The sequence below is a fragment of the Balaenoptera ricei genome, chromosome 2 (assembly GCF_028023285.1).
Source record: "Balaenoptera ricei isolate mBalRic1 chromosome 2, mBalRic1.hap2, whole genome shotgun sequence".
Classification (NCBI taxonomy): Eukaryota; Metazoa; Chordata; class Mammalia; order Artiodactyla; family Balaenopteridae; genus Balaenoptera; species Balaenoptera ricei.
The window spans coordinates 130,174,505-130,191,408 of record NC_082640.1 but is presented as its reverse complement, the minus strand read 5'-3'; positions in this window follow the sequence as shown (position 1 = coordinate 130,191,408).

The window sequence follows — 16,904 nt, the reverse complement described above, 5'->3', positions numbered from 1 at the left end:
TGCTCAATATTCGTAATAACCTAAATGGGAAAAGAATTTACAAAAGAATAGATACATGTGTATGTATAACTGAATCACTTTGCTGTACACTTGAAACTAATACAACATTTTAAATCAATGATACTTCAATATAAAATTAAAATTTTAAAAACATAAATAAATAAATAAATTTCATTAAGGATTCTCTCCATATTTGAACTATTTCTTCTCAGTCTCTTGACTGAGTAACTTTTAAAGGTACAGCTATTCTCTGCATGTTTAGGATAATTATTTCTTTTTGCCTCAGTATTTTCTCATGAATTCTAATTTTTTCTGTACACTTATTTTGTACTTCTAAAATACTGTCTTTACACTTTATCTTTCCATTCACAGAACCTTAATGACTTCTTATTTTATTGGTATATTGTATTATTTTCTTTTTTATGTTAACCTTTTTTAATTGAGGTAAAATTGACAAACAAAATTTTATTTTTTTGGTCTAAAATAAAAATTTTAATAATAATATTATTATGAAGCAAACAACTGTGTAACTACCCTGTATAGTTGGCTAGCATCTCAGAAGCCCTCTGCCTGCCTCATCCCATTCAAAATTACTCTTTTCCCTAAAAGTAACCTGTATTCTGACTTTTCATGGTACTAACTTTCTGGCTTATGTTTATAATTTAAACACCTAAGTTTGCATACTCCAACAAGATAGTTGAGTTTTTCCTGTGCTTTTTCTTTCTATTTATTGTATGCTTATTTCCTGTCTCATTTATTTCTGCTTTATAAAATTTTATATTTTTAAAGTATACAATGTGATGATTTGATATACATATACAATGTGAAATGATTACCACATCCATCACTTCATTAAATTATCTGATTTATGAGAATGCTTAAATTCTACTCTCTTAGCAAATTTCAAATATACAATGTAATATTATTAACTGTAGTCACCATGCCGTACATTAGATCTTTAGAACTTACTCATCTTATAAATAAAAGTTTGTACACTTTGACCAATAACTCCCCCGTTTTCCTTAGCTGCCACCATGTCCAGCCCATGGCAACTATCATTTTACTCTTTATTAGTTTGCCTTTTTTTTTAAGATTCCACATGTAAGTGTTATCATACAGTATTTATCTTTCTCTGCCTGGCTTACTTCACTTAGCGTAATGCCCTCTAAGTCCATTCATTAACTGAAAAATTTTTGCATAGCAAGGAAAATAATCCAAAAAAATGAAAAAGCAACCTACAGAATGGGAGAAAATTTTTGCAAACCATATGTATGATAAGGAGTTAATATCTAAAATGCATAAGGAACTCATACGACTTAATAGCAAAAAATGAATAACCTGATAAAAAATAAGCAAAGAACCAGAATAGATATTTTTCTAAAGAAAATATATTAAGACCCACTAGTACATGAAAAGATGCTTAGCATCACTAATCCTCAGGGAAATGCAAATCGAAACCACAGTGAGGTATCACTTCAGACAATTTGAGATGGCTATTAACAAAAAGACAAGAGATAATGAATGTTGGCAAGGGTGTGGATATAAAGGGATCCTTGTACATTATTGGTTGTAGTGCAAATTGCTGCAGCAGGAATGGAAAACAGTATGAAGATTCCTCAAAAAATTAAAAATAAAACTTCCATATGATCCATTAATCCCATTTCTGGGAATATATATGAAAGAAGTGAAATCAGCATCTCAGAGATATCTGCACTCCTATGTTCATTGCAGTATTATTCATAATATGAAGAAGTGGAAGCAACCTAAGTGTCCATCATAGATGAATGGATAAAAAATATTATACACACACACACACACACAATGAAATATAATTCAGCCGTAAAATGAAGGAAATCCTGCTATTTGCAACAACATGGATGAACCTGGAAAGCATTATGTTAACTTATAAGAATCTTTATAATGAGATCACTCTAGCTATTTCTCCAATTTTATTTCTGTACACATTTGCTATACAAGTAAGTTTATATATTCAGTTGTTAAGGTTTCAACCTTTGTATATCTGCCTCCAAAATTGGCTTTATCTGGATTGCCCTTTTTACTTTTTCAATAATTATATATTTTCTAGAGTGTTTCCCTATGTACAGCTCAAGTTATATCATGTTGGGAAATTTTTCTTTGAGGTTTTAGCCCTTAATATTGCTCTTGATTTCCTGAAGGAATTATTTCCTGTTATCATCCTTCTGAAACATGTATTTATCATAAACCTGCTAAAAGCCAATAATTAACCAAGCCCCAGTGAACACAACAGTAGATGCAGATCTTTTGCTCTTCACCTCATACAGTGATGACATCTACCATTATTATTATTTACTGTGGCATGTTTTACGTATTTTATTTTATTCCCATTTAGCCTAATTTTACAAATGTGCAATTACAGAATTTGTGAAGTTAGGAAAGTTACCCTTGTCAAGAAGGATTCAAATAAAATTTCAGATTCCAAATTCCTATACTGTTTACCTGGCTATTAATTATTTTCCCACCTACTCATTCAGCCATCCAGTTATCTGATTTTTTCCATGATTTATCCTGTCCCAAACACAATTTTGAGAACAGGCACTGTATCTTTGCGTTATAATATCTTGCAGAATTTGCAGCACATATCAAGACGTAGTAAATGTTTGCTGTTGAGAATGAAAATAATCTATGTTTATGGAAATATGTTTATTGAAAACTTTACATCGCTTAAATTATGTAAACTTTTTGGAAACCAAGCAGGAGAACATCTGTTCTCTTATGGGGCTTATTTAGCATAGTTTCTTTATACTTTCAATTGAAAACTTGCTAAATTACAGACTACTTCTTTGTGAGAGTGATAGCTATTGTTATTAAAAACACTGTTTATTCATGTTCTTGGAAACTCATGTTTAAGCAATATATAACAAGGCATATCTGGCAGCTGCAAAGTGCAAACCCAAACATATCCCAACAATAATGCTTAGTAATATGCACAGAGAAAAGGTACATTTCAGCACATGGTTATCCATGCTGAGTGATTAATGGAACCAGCTGTGATAAAAAAAAGGGCTTATCATTTATAACTCAAGCTCAGCAGTCTCTCTAAAAACTGTATCTTCAATCAAAAAATGCTTATGAGGCCAATGTAAAAGAAATTCCTTCCATAGATACTACAAAATGCTGGCTATGAAAATTAACATTTTGCAAAATTTTAGAGAAATCTAAAAAATTAAATAGGTCTGTAAACATTTTAAAGCCAATAACATGGCCATGCATTGTGAGAAAGTGCTTCTTGAGAGGCATCTGTCCTCAAGTTTATTAAAGTAAAATGGCTCATTAGGTGTGGATACCATGAATGAAAGTAACAGAATAATTTTATTTTTGGTTTGTTGGTTTTATAAATGCTAATTTGTTTTTTGAGCAAAACCTATTTTAATATTCAGTAAATTACAATCTACCAGTCAATTTTAAAAAGCATATAAAATGTATGTAGTCATTATAATTGGAAGTATAACATAATAGCTAATAGCACATATTCTAGAATCCCAGTTCCATCACCAAGAATGTATGTTCTTGGTTAAGTTACTTAGTTATTTGGTGTCCTGTGCCTCAGTTTCCTCATCTGTAAAACAGGCATGATAATAGAACTTGCCTCAGTAGGGTTGTTATTAGGATTAAATGAGTTAATATTTTAAAGTGTATTACTCATATATATTATTCATATATATAATCTATCCTCTCAAAAACACCATAAAATAATTTAAAACATAAAAATTTGAGCATATTTCTGTTCATCAATATCTAATGTGATCTGAATTAATTTTTTTCTAAAGTTTTTATTATAAAAATGATTGATAGTTAAAAAAAGAAAATGCAGAGCAATTTCAGGTAAAGGTAAAATAAACCGTCAATAATTACCTGATAGAGATAATCACTACATAACATTATTGTGTTATTTTCTATTTTTTCTATGCATATATTATCACATATTTTAAATCATATATGATATACAATTTTGTGTCCTGTTTTTTCTTATGTAATGCTGCATCAAAGGCATTTTATGTTGTTTTGAATATCTTTCATCTTTCATAAACAACATTTAAATGAAAACATACATTTCATAATAAAAATGCATCATGATTTATTTGATTATTCCTATTTTGGGGCATATAAAGTTTTATTCAAATCTATTACATGTAATAAAAGCTTTGTGCCTACATCTTAGTTCAGATATCAGATTATTCCATTAGAAAAAATTAGGAGTCAAATACTGATTCAAGTGGTCTTTCTTCAATCTCTTAGTCATAAGTGTGGTCTACTGAGATAAGTCCACTTTTAGTATTCATCTGGTCTACGAATGTGGCAGAAATCCCAAGATTCCCTTGGAGAATGATCGAATTTCAGGAGGAAGCTGGTAAAATGACAAAGTGGTTCCTCAAATGGGCTTGGTTCTTGGATAAGCTGAAGTCCAAAATTAAACTTGTCTCTATTGATATCTCTTTGAGGTAATTTGGGAACAGGAAGAACTATGTGTCCTAACAAAAAGGAGACTGTCATAACAAGGATCCAGGGTATTTTATAACTGGTGTTCAAACTGGGTTGTTGAATTTGAAAGTGGATTCTAAGGAAATTGGCAGTTATTTTTACAGTACCTTTCTTTTAGATACTGGAAGCAAAATATCTGATTGTACTATCAAAAAATTTCCCCAGTTTACAGCCGTAAAAGATGTGGGGAAACTATCAACTGATCAGTACCAGCATTAAGAACATTTTTACAGCCTGAAAAAATGGTAACAGTCTTTGGAATATACCAGGTAATTATGGGGCTTCATTGTCAAGAATGCATCATCTGCCTGGACACTGACTTGTGACAACAAAACTTACCCTACAATGGAAGTGCTGGATGCCCCGAACAGGTCATCATCCCAAACCATCCAAGTCATATTTCAGGCGTGGCATCTACATGGGATCTCAGATTGTTCATGTTGCTTGCAAAGGTACCAAACTGAAGATGGTATGAATTACCATCTTAATAAGATCTAGAAGACAGTCTCCAATTCTTAAAATTTGATGATCTGCCATTTCTGACATGATCCTATCAAGTTCATGCTTGTAGAATATTTCTTAGATTCTATTTCCTTGTGATGCTTGGCTAGTCATTGTATGAGGTAAACTAAAGCTATGGGTGACAACTAGCCAGGGCAGAAGTGTAAGGCAAAATCAAAAACTCTTTTCAAGAAGAAAACTGAATAGTATATGCACATCTGTCACAACAGGGTAAATCAATTATGAAAGAAAGGTCCCAGAACTAGGTTTTTCTAGTAGACCATGTAAATCTTTAAAAAAAATCTGGTTAACTTTTAATTTTTGCCTTCTAATAACTTGTCATTTTACAAATTTATTTCCCATGAATAAAATCATTAAACAAAAAGGGCTACTTTTTAAAAAAAGTGATCCATTTTTAAATGGAGGCTTCTCGTTGAAATTCCTTTGTTTTGAAAAAGATTAAGGGAATACAACATTTTTTAAATGGTACTTTCACATCTGCTGATTTAAAAACTTTTTGACTTATTTTGAGATGAATATTTTTATTAATTTATAAGCATAATGCCATAATTTTAAAAGTTACTGTTTCAAGGCATTAGCATATTTGATTAGCGTTAGCCTAGGGTACCATGTATGATTTGCACAATCCAAGGGGATAGGATCCCATTAATTTATTCCATATATTCCAAGACAGAAATCATGACCCCATAAAATATATAGTACAATTTTTCCATCACAGTATGTGGTAACTCTAGTTAGTTTTAGCCATCAGTAACTCTAAAAGATTCTTAAAAACTCAGTAAAAATATTCTTAATTGCCACTTCCAGTGAGAAATTTTTCTACTCTAGAAAGCGCAAAATATCTACTGATACATTTTTCTGCTCCTTGGACCAATTTAATCAAATCATATTTACTGATCACCACAGGTAAAAATGCTAACCTTTGGTGATACAAAGATAAGATCAACACAGTACCTTCATTGAGGAACTTACAATTTAATGGAAGAATTTTGGTAGAGTGATTAGTGCACCAAGAGCTTTATGAATATAGGGCAGTTGTTCTTTGCCTCGAACAAAGAGCTTAGAAGTTTTTCAGGGGGATGAATTTCTGAGAAATCTCAAAGGATGATCCTGGAAAAGAAAAAAAAAAAAAAAAGGATGGCATTTCAAGGAGAAGAAACAGAATGGCAATAAGCAAAGTAACACAATGTTTCACGTAGTGTTATGACACTACAATCAGTTTGATGGTCCTTGAACACAGATGGTGTAGTGGAAGTGGCAGAGATATGCTCATTGTTAAGCAGGAGAAAAGTGGTGGAGGACATTGAAGGGCAAGGCTTGTGCTCCATCTTACATGATAAGTAAGAATTGAAAAGATTTAGGAAGTGAATGAGATTCTATTGCTGGCCTGAAAAAAAAATTGAGAAGAAAAATCAGAGAGAGATAGCAGTCAGGAACCTATTTAATAACCCAGGGAGAATATGATGAAGGCCAGACTGCTAATATGAGGGAAAGTGAGTAGGAGATGAACTTGAGAAATATTTAGGAGGTAAAATTGACAAGGATTTGCATTTGACTGATAGTAGTTTTATAGGGCAGACACAACTCAACAAAATGTAAGTGGAAGGACTTAAAGGAATTAAAAATAATCTAGTCCGATGAAAACATTTGAAGTGTTTCTAGATAAGTAGGTCTCAAACCTGGCTGCACATAAGAATCACCAGGGGAGATTAAAAAAAGATGAAGCTTCATTCCCTCCCAAGACCAATTATATAAGAATCCCCAGTGATGGGATTCAGGCATCTGTATTTTTAAAAAGCTTCTCTAGTGATTCTAATGTGTATGCAGTATTGAGCACCACTGTTGTTTAAGTCATTTTCCAGATGTGCTTTTGACTTACAAAACAAAAAAGAAGTATATGGAAAATGAAAATAGCATTAAGAACCAACTTGCGTCCTATAGTCATTATAGGAAGAATATGAAGCTCAATGCATATTTTATACCACACTAATCTTATAGGTAGACATTAGTGTCCAAGTGGATTTCTCAAGATCATCCAGGTGTTCGGCAACACAGGCTCGATTTGCACCAGAATTTGTCTGACTCCACATTCCATATACTAAAATTGCCTCTCTACTCTATCTATAGCTAGATAGTAATTGCTTTACTCTACAATTTATTCTTATAATTATTTTTAAAAATTATAGATATTTGAAGTGTTATTCTTTTCCCCACATAAGATTTTGGAAATTCTACGAAAATATTTAATAACTTGTTCCAGCATATTTACAGTAAATAGAAAAGTGGTCTTGGGAGAAACGAAAGTTTGGGTGATAAGGAAGTTAGTAAAAGTGAATACCGGCTCATGGGTTTTTTTGTTCTTTCCAGAAACTAGAAATACTGAGAAGTTCAAAGAAGAACATAGAAAATACCTTGCTCAATTCATCTAGAATTGACTCTGTCACTGACTTGGCACATTCCATGCCGTATTTCCAAAAGAATGAAAGCTCTGTGAAATAAGGGATTTTTTTTTTTTTTTTCTGTTTTACTCACTGATTTCTTTATAGTCAAGGAACAATACCTTATATACGACATATCATGTACTGAACATTCTGTATCAAATGTCGCTGGAGCAGAGTGCTTCATATTATCAAAACTCCATTTTAAATACCCCCAATTTAATAGAAATTCCTTTGGAGTGTATTGTCGAATAAATCTTTACCATCTGTTGACTTTTCTGCTTCAGAAATACATACTACATTTTATCTTGTTTTTCCTTTGCCTTCTGTATGTATTTCTTTATGTGTAGCTACTTAATCAAATTGTTTTTCATCAGTATTCACTTTGGTTTTTTAAAGCCCTTTTTACAACAATTCAGGTTTCTATACTATTGTATTAATACTTGCTATGTCTAATTAATATATTAAGTCTTTAGTGATGTTTCCTAGGTTCTCAATATGTTTTCTCACGTTGGGAATTTTACTTATTTTTGTGGTTGTTTTGTCATCTCATCTTTAAGATCTTTTGCTTTTATTTCATTGATCTACAGCATTTTGGGGGGGTTCCTTAAAATTTCCTCTTATGGTGGTTTTCTTTGTATATCTTTTGTTTCTTTCTTCTTTTCTTTCACGCTGTAGTGTTTTAAATATTTTCTACTTTATATCTTTCTTGTGCTTGGGTGTTTCTGCCCATATGTAATTTTTCAAAACCTTCAGATTCTTTTTCCATTATATCTCAGACCAGTTTGATTTTTTCCCCACAAATATATTGTGAGGGCTAGGAATTTGGCATTCTCTGACATTTCTGTAGGTAAAGAAAATGGTAAAGTTGGAGGGCTTTGTTTAGAGAGGTTGTATTCAGGCTTTGTTACAACACTTGAACTCTGCTCTCTGGTCTTACGAAGTTAATTTTTTTACACAATGGTGGATGGCACAAATTTACTTGTTATATACCATACTCTTATGGTATGGATTGTTTTGCCAAGGAGATTTCATTTCCTTCTTAGAGAATCAAACTCATTATTTGCTTTTCTTGACTTTGCTGTTTTCTCCCCAGCAGCCAGTTTCAATAGTCCAAACATACATAGACTTCCATTTAATTGAAAATTTTGGCATTTTTCTGAAACTTCGCAGATTTGATCATCTCAACAGTGTGGATTCTGGGGAGTCCATGCATGTAGAGGTGAAATCTTTCTCTGGTTCTTTGTGCCAATCCAAAATCCTTTCCTCACTTCTTTGATCTCCACTTTTTGAAGTAAAATAAATTATACTTTGTACTTTTTTTCTTTTCCTTTCTTTCTTTTTGTAAAATTTTGATTTAGTAGCTGTTGATATAGATGTTTTCTATTTCTTTTTAGTCTTTTATTTAACTAACTTTGTTTCATTTGAGGGGAAGGAAATCTGAGACTTCCACTTTTTTAATCTACTTTTTCTTTAGAGACATGAACATATATTACTAATTTTAAGAGAAAGAACTAACTGAAACTGAGAGGTTAAGCTGTTGAAGGCTACAGGAAGCTACAAAAACACTGTATGAGCAGGAGAATAAAATAATATATGTAGACGGGTGTGAAGGTAAGTAAATTTGTGAGGGGGGTCGGAAATATGAGGAATTTCATGCTTAAGCACTACACTTTTTAAAAACTAGAAGGAATTTGGTGAGAAGGAAACTCAGGTTTTAGTAGGTGGTAGAATGAATCGAAGAAAAAGGACCCTGAGAGAAGATAGTGCAAAGTACTCTTTACAGAAAATTTTTTTTTTTTTTTTTTACTTTTTTAATTTATATTGGTGTATAGTTGATTAACAATTACAGAAAATTCTTGACAGAGCTTTTATCTTTCCTTTCTACTCCTATCTATACAGGCTATGCAAACTTTTTTTCCCTTTTTGTTTGTTTGATTGATTGCCTTTCTTTCTCTTTCTTTCTTGCTCTCTTCACTATTAGCACGCTCCATGCTATCTGGGGATTCAGAGTCAACAGCCTCTCTGCAAGGTGAGGTAATCTTAAGTGACAGTGAGGTATTGCACCATAAAGTTAATTATTCAACTGAATGGAGAGGGAAGCATTAGTGCAGTTAAGAAAAAATCATTTGTTTGCTTTCGGCACATGTCTATGATGTTGCTCAATGAAACAGTTATTCTCCAAAGTATGATCTTCCTAGATTTATATAAAACTAATTCTTGTCACCTGGGCATAGGTTCAATAATGGTAAGGGAAGAGTAAAAATAAATTTAATTGTGCTTAGAATTATTAGGAAAGTCAAGTATAAAATATTTCCCCTAAAATATATATCCAAGACATGCTGGAAACCAGATACATTTAGCTTTACATGTTATAAAAGATAGAATTCAAAACTTTAAAAAATGATTTATTAATATAAGGTATATAGCAAAAGGTGCTCTGACCTTGGTAAGCTTTAAGTATTTCTTGTATTTCTCATCATAGGTAAAACTAATGTAATCACTTGCTTTCAATGTTAATGTGTGTGGAGAAGTAAGAATTGCATTTATCTCAACTATATATGTCAGAAACCAGAAGACTGAAAAATGATCAAGTGCATTCATTTCCCTTTACTGTTGTCTAAATTCTGACTTTATCCTACTCTTACAATGATTGAAATTGTGATTAAGAAGAGTGAGGTATCCTTGCTTGGTCTAGTGGCCCTGCATTTTTTAAATACCCTGCAGTGTATCTTTGCACCTAGATTTGTTTTTGGTTTTTTTTCCTATTTGCTTCCATTTATATAAAGTACAAGAACAGGTGAGACTAGTTTCTGCCATTACAGGTCAGGAGGAGGCAGAGAGGGATTCTGGGATGCCTGGTGATGTTCTGTTTCTCAATCTGAGGTTGGTTGTGTGGGTTCCTGATTGTGAAAGTGCATCCAGCTGTACATTTGTGACACGTGCACTTTTCTCGAGATATATCGCATTTCAATAAAAAGTTTTTTTAAATTTGTAAAGTGCTGATTTCCACAAAGGTGTATTTGTTTTCTACATTTTTATTCTGGCATCTGGATAAGCTGCAAGGCATTTAATGTAATCTCAAATCCATTCATCCATTGAACCCCCCTGTTGTGACATACAGTGAGAAGAGGCAGGTGTTTCTTAAGCTTGAGGCACACATATAAATTACTTGCCCTAAATTTTTTATTTGAGCACAACTTGAATGATTCATTTAAAAATATTTTGTCAATTTAAATTAGTTCCTTGAATCAAATACGAATGGAATCTGCCTTAAAAACACTATATTCCTCAAGCTGTATATACACACAGTATGAAATAACAACAACTCATTTTTGTGGCTGTATGGACACTATGTGAAAATGTACTTCTGAAATCTGCTTAGATGTGCGACGAGAATTGACTGATTATTTGTGGTTGAGATGATTTTGCATGGTGTCAGGCACTATCAATACTTACATTCTTTGTCCAGATACCATGTACACCAATGGCATGAAAAAACAAAGGAATAATTGAAACAGCTTTGCTGAAGATTGGAGGTGAAAAGCTTTATCGGATAAATACAGAGCAAATGCCATTTTTAGTGTATTTATGTATTCTTTTCCCATACCTACATGTGTATTTATGTATTCTTTTTCCATACCTACATATGTGTTTTATGATGGAGGAATATTTTGCAAATATAAGCTTTGTGTGTCGGTTGTATGAAGGAAGTGGTAGAAAATTATTTCGGAGAAGAAACTAGAGAAGGTTATGAAGAGCCTGGAATTATGTGCTACAAAGTTTTATCATTTTTTTTTTTAAGCAAGTGGAGAGTCACTGAAAAGTTTAAAAATAGAAGAGGCACTTATATGGTCAAATTTACATTTTTCATAGCTCTTAAGATGGTAATGTTGAGGACTAATATGCTTGTAGTGAGACAGAAGGTAAAGAAACTATGACATGATTGTAACATTCAAGGTGAAATAATGAGGAGTATAGGCAAGAAGCATTCTGAGAAAAGGATGGTTAAAGAAATAGAATCAAGTGAATCTGTTAATCATTATTTGATTATGACAGACGTGTCTAGAATAACTCCCGAGTTTTTGGTCTATGTATTAAAGAAAACTATTAACTGTTAACCCAGGTGAAAGATGGGAAGGTGCCTATAGACTATCATGTAGAGATACTTCCTGGTTGGTTATATGGGTCTGAAATGTAAGGGCAGATTTTAAGATAGAAACCAGCTTTGATAACCCTTCACCTATGGGTAGTAGCAGTTAAATATTGTGTGTTGTTGAAAGGGCATACAGAGCAAGAAAAAATAAAACTAAATATAGACCCCATTGATAAATGCATCACAAATTGGAACACACACTGGATTTATAAAAATCAGAGTTACTGCTCCCTCCCATTCCATATATCCTTTCCCATTTGTTGCCTGTCATATTGTGTGATTTCCTTCTTTGCCCTCCTTTAAGGACCACATTGCTTGAGTTTCATTTACGAAGGTATTTGTTTCCTTTCATTCTGTAAATAGTGCTTCCTTGGGATCCACTTTATAATTTTGATAAGAAAGGATATTTGTCCCAATGCACTGATTAATATTTCCCCTGATGTGCTTCTCCTGTTCATAAGGTGAGCTATAGTGCTATATGGAGTCTTGTTCAGCACTGTTTAGCAAAAAGTGATACACGATATCATGTAGGCTAAATTATGTTGCTGTAACAAATAACATCCAAATATCAGTGACTTAAAGAGAAAATGTTTATTTCTTGCTCATGCACTGTGCTGATGCCCTGCCCCACATCATCTTCACAGCAGAACCTTGTGATGGCTTTCACACATCATTTCTATTCATTGTTTTTTTAACATCTTTATTGGAGTATAATTGCTTTACAATGGTGTGTTAGTTTCTGCTTTATAACAAAGTGAATCAGTTATACATATACATATGTTCCCATATCTCTTCCCTCTTGTATCTCCCTCCCTCCCACCCTCCCTATCCCACCCCTCTAGGTGGTCATAAAGCACAGAGCTGATCTCCCTGTGCTATGCGGTTGCTTCCCACTAGCTATTTATTTTACGTTTGGTAGTGTATATATGTCCATGCCACTCTCTCACTTTGTCAACATCTTACCCTTCCCCCTCCCCATATCCTCAAGTCCATTCTCTAGTAGGTCTGTGTCTTCATTTCTGTCTTGCCACTAGGTTCTTCATGACCTTTTTTTTTTTTTTTTCCTTAGATTCCATATATATGCATTAGCATACGGTATTTGTTTTTCTCTTTCTGACTTACTTTACTCTGTATGACAGACTTTAGGTCCATCCACCTCACTACAAATAACTCAATTTTGTTTCTTTTTATGGCTGAATAACATTCCATTGTATATATGTGCCACATCTTCTTTATCCATTCATCTGTCGATGGACACTTAGGTTGCTTCCATGTCCTGGCTATTGTAAATAGAGCTGCAATGAACATTTTGGTACATGACTCTTTTTGAATTATGGGTTTCTCACGGTATATGCCCAGTAGTGGGATTGCTGGGTCGTATGGTAGTTCTATTTTTAGTTTTTATTGTCCAAAGCAAGTCACATAGCTAAGCTTGATGTCAGTGGGCCAGAGAAAGGGGTAACAAATATTTTAAAGAATACAATCTGCAGCTATGCTCTATGCTTATTTATGTTATTACACTGTTAAAACATCTCAACCACCTTCCTGTTTTCTCAGGAACAGCAACATCCAATGAATTTTTTTGAGGGGAGATGCTATTTATAGATGCCTCTCTATCTATGACTCTGTTAGTGGCTTTTTATGCTGGTAATTTCTTCCTTTAACGTAGTTGTAACTAAAGTTTAGAGACCCGGTCTCCTGATGGACATAGCAAACACAGAATCACATCATAAGTTAAATCCCTGGTCTAGTTTCAGCAGTGATTCACTTTAGTTACGTCTGCTTCCAAAAAGGAGTACAATTTCTTTAAGCTAGGGTCTGCTTAACATTTTAAAAGATTATTGTCACAATGCTGGTTCAACTTTTTCACTATTTTGGTTTATTGTGAGATAGTTTTTACTACATATATGGTGGCTAAAATCCTCTGCCAGGTTTAGCATGGAAATAATGATTTATTATTACCCTTTGCTTACATATTTCTTTTTTTTTTAACATCTTTATTGGAGTATAACTGTTTTACAGTGGTGTGTTAGTTTCTGCTTTATAAAAAGTGAATCAGCTATACATATACATATATCCCCATATCTCTTCCTTCTTGTGTCTCTCTCCCTCCCACACCTCTAGGTGGTCACAAAGCACCGAGCTGATCTCCCTGTGCTATGCGGCTGCTTCCATGTGAATGTAGATATACTTTCCACTTTACAGTCTCCTCTTAAATATTAAAATAACATCAGTGTTCAGTTCATATCCTGTTATTAGATAACAGAGAATACCATTGATCAATCAGTCCTATTCCATCATACTAGGAAAATTCTGCATAACATGCTTATGTTTATTTCTCAAGGTAGAAAACACTTAAATTAATTGAAATATTTTAAAAGATATTATTGATCCTGTCTTTCACTAATTCAATAAAATATCCAATTAAGTAGGTATCTATCTATATGCTACCCCAAAAATGATATTGTTGCATCATTACTTTGAATGCAGTCACCTCTTTTTGGTCTAATTTGTACTTTGTCTACTGACAACGAAATGGTCCTCACTCCCTTACAACTTATTTAAAACGGCTTGCCTTCTGCCTTTATACTGTGGAATTCCCAACTGGTTTCCCTTTTACTAAACTTGTCTCTAAACAAAACTGTTTCCTACTTGACTGTAATGAAAGTCATATTTACTATTACAGCACTAAAATAATTCTGTATTTACGGATAACCCCATTCCCTTCAGCCTCATGAATCAAAGTATTCTTATTCCTTTTGAAAGCCTTTAATCTGTGCCATGGTATCAGCCCTTCTGACTCTTGACCTATTCAATCATGTTTTTTGCCCCCAGATATATCTCTTATAGTTCTCCTTCTATTACACTTATACTTTTGCAAACCCACTATTTCTGATGATCCATTATTTTATACTCATCTCCGCTTTCTTAACTTCACCATCAGATCTCCGTGAATGTGAGTCAAATAATCAAAATTGGAAGTTGACAATAAAATATATGCGCTAGAAAATTGCCAGTGTAGTCTTTCAATATAAAGAAATCTTGATAATAGATACTGAAATGCAAGGATAATTAATTCAGATTTTTTGTATATTCTATATTTATATATGTCATAGAAACTACAATCAACATGGTTTCTAAAAACACATGTATTACATTAAATAAACTTCTTTAAAAAATATTCGATTACACTTTGGCAATGATATATTACCAAAGCCATATGGATACAACATTTTGGAAAGCAATTTGGATACAGCAATGCATCCATATATTCTCTAATAATTTAAGGAATTATGAGTATGGTAAAACTTAATAAATGTTCTTCCAAGTGAAGAACAAGTTATATTCTACCTTCAATAGGCAGAATTTTTACATGATTTCCTATTTGAGTTAATTTTTAATAAATATTTATAACTTGGAGTATAATATTATTAACAAAATTTTTATTCCAATTATATAAAATCTACTTTGTTACAAAAATTAAATCGCTGTGCAGTTTAACTATATAAACTCTATTCTTTCTCCAGATTCAATGAAAATATTAAAGCCAAAATATTTGTGGGATTCTGAGTGGTATGGTAACTTGTTATTCATAAATTTCAGATTATTAGGAAAGAAGGGAAATGTTGGGTGACTGAAAAGAGATGTTTTTGTTCACAGGAGTTATAAGTTATTACTTTGAACAAAGGAGAGTTAAAGACATGTTACTTGTTCATTCAGCAACTATTATTCAGATGTTATAAGTGACAGGTGTTGAGGATACAAAAACAGCATCAAATTGTGTAATGCTAGCTACTGTGAGGCAAACTACAAAATCCCAGTGGCTGATACAGTAAAAGTTTATTTCAATTTTTCCCTAGTGAGAAGTCCAAAACTACGTTTCTAGTATACAGGTGGCACCCTCTCTTACCGTGGTGATGCAGGAAACCCACCTTATTCCAGCATTGAAGTTACCATTGTCATGTGCATCAAGCCAGGGGACAGGAAAATGGCACAGAGGACAAGTGGAAACTTTGTATGGATAAGGCTGTAAAAGTATGTATAACACTTCTACCCACACCCCATTGGTTAGAACTTAGAGCTACACTCAGTTACAGGAAAGGCTGAGAAATATTGTCTAATTGCGAGCCCAGGAAGTAGATAAAACAGGTTTTGTGAATGACCAGTCCATCTCTGCCACAAAGATGAAGAATATATAGTATCTTAACTTTAAGGAACTCACAGTCTGTTTGGATAAGCTGGTAGATGAATATGGTACAGAATGAAAATAACTTAGATAAATATATGTAGATGAAGAGGTACAAGAGAGAACAGGTTCAGTTTGTTGCTGGAAGTCCAGAAAGTTTGGCAGCGATGGACTGCATTATTTGAAAGAGGTTGTAGAGAACGTGATTCTTGAACTGAATTTTAGTGAAAAATAAATGTTCACCAATCAAATGTTGCCAGGGACAAGAGAATTTCAAATCAGTGAAAAATTAAGAAAAAGCTTTAGGGAGAATGGCATTGGACATCAGGATCAGTGGAATTGTTTGTATGTTTGGAATAATATACAACACAATTTTCTGCCTTGAATTATTTTTTGTTTGCAAATAATATTGCTGCTGTTGCTTAATTTTGGGGTAAATTCACTTGACATATTTTTGTCATCTTTCATTTTTATTCTATTTAAGTAAAACAGTGATAAACAAAATATTGGAAATTATTGTTTCAATTTAATCTGAAGATTTTCTCTCATGCAGTTGATCAATTACTATAACAAGTACTTGGAAATGTACTTTGTATATTATGCATTCTGATAATTTCCATTTTTATGTTTCATATGAACCAAGTTGAATTTTCTTTTATATTTGCTAGCAATTTAAACAGTGGTGGTTATCTGTAAGCAATCAAATTCATTTCATTTTATATGTATAACTTATCAAAGAACAAAACAAAATTATATCATTTGACTTTCCCTTATATGAGAAACATAATTCAGCCTCCCTTTTATTTTTTATAACCTACAACTCAAGATTCATTAAATTAAAATGGGATTAATGATTAGACATTTAGTTTGGTTAGATATTAACTTTTACTATCAATATGATATTTTAAGGTATTCTCTTTGAGTTTTTAACTTAATTTAAATTTATAATAATCTTTATACAATTTGTTGTACCTGTTTCTATATATTAGTGTATTCCTTGTTCATTTTGCCCCATGTATACTTTATTTTCTCGCCCTGTTGTTCCTAACTTTACTTTTCCATCTTTAATATTTTATTTTAG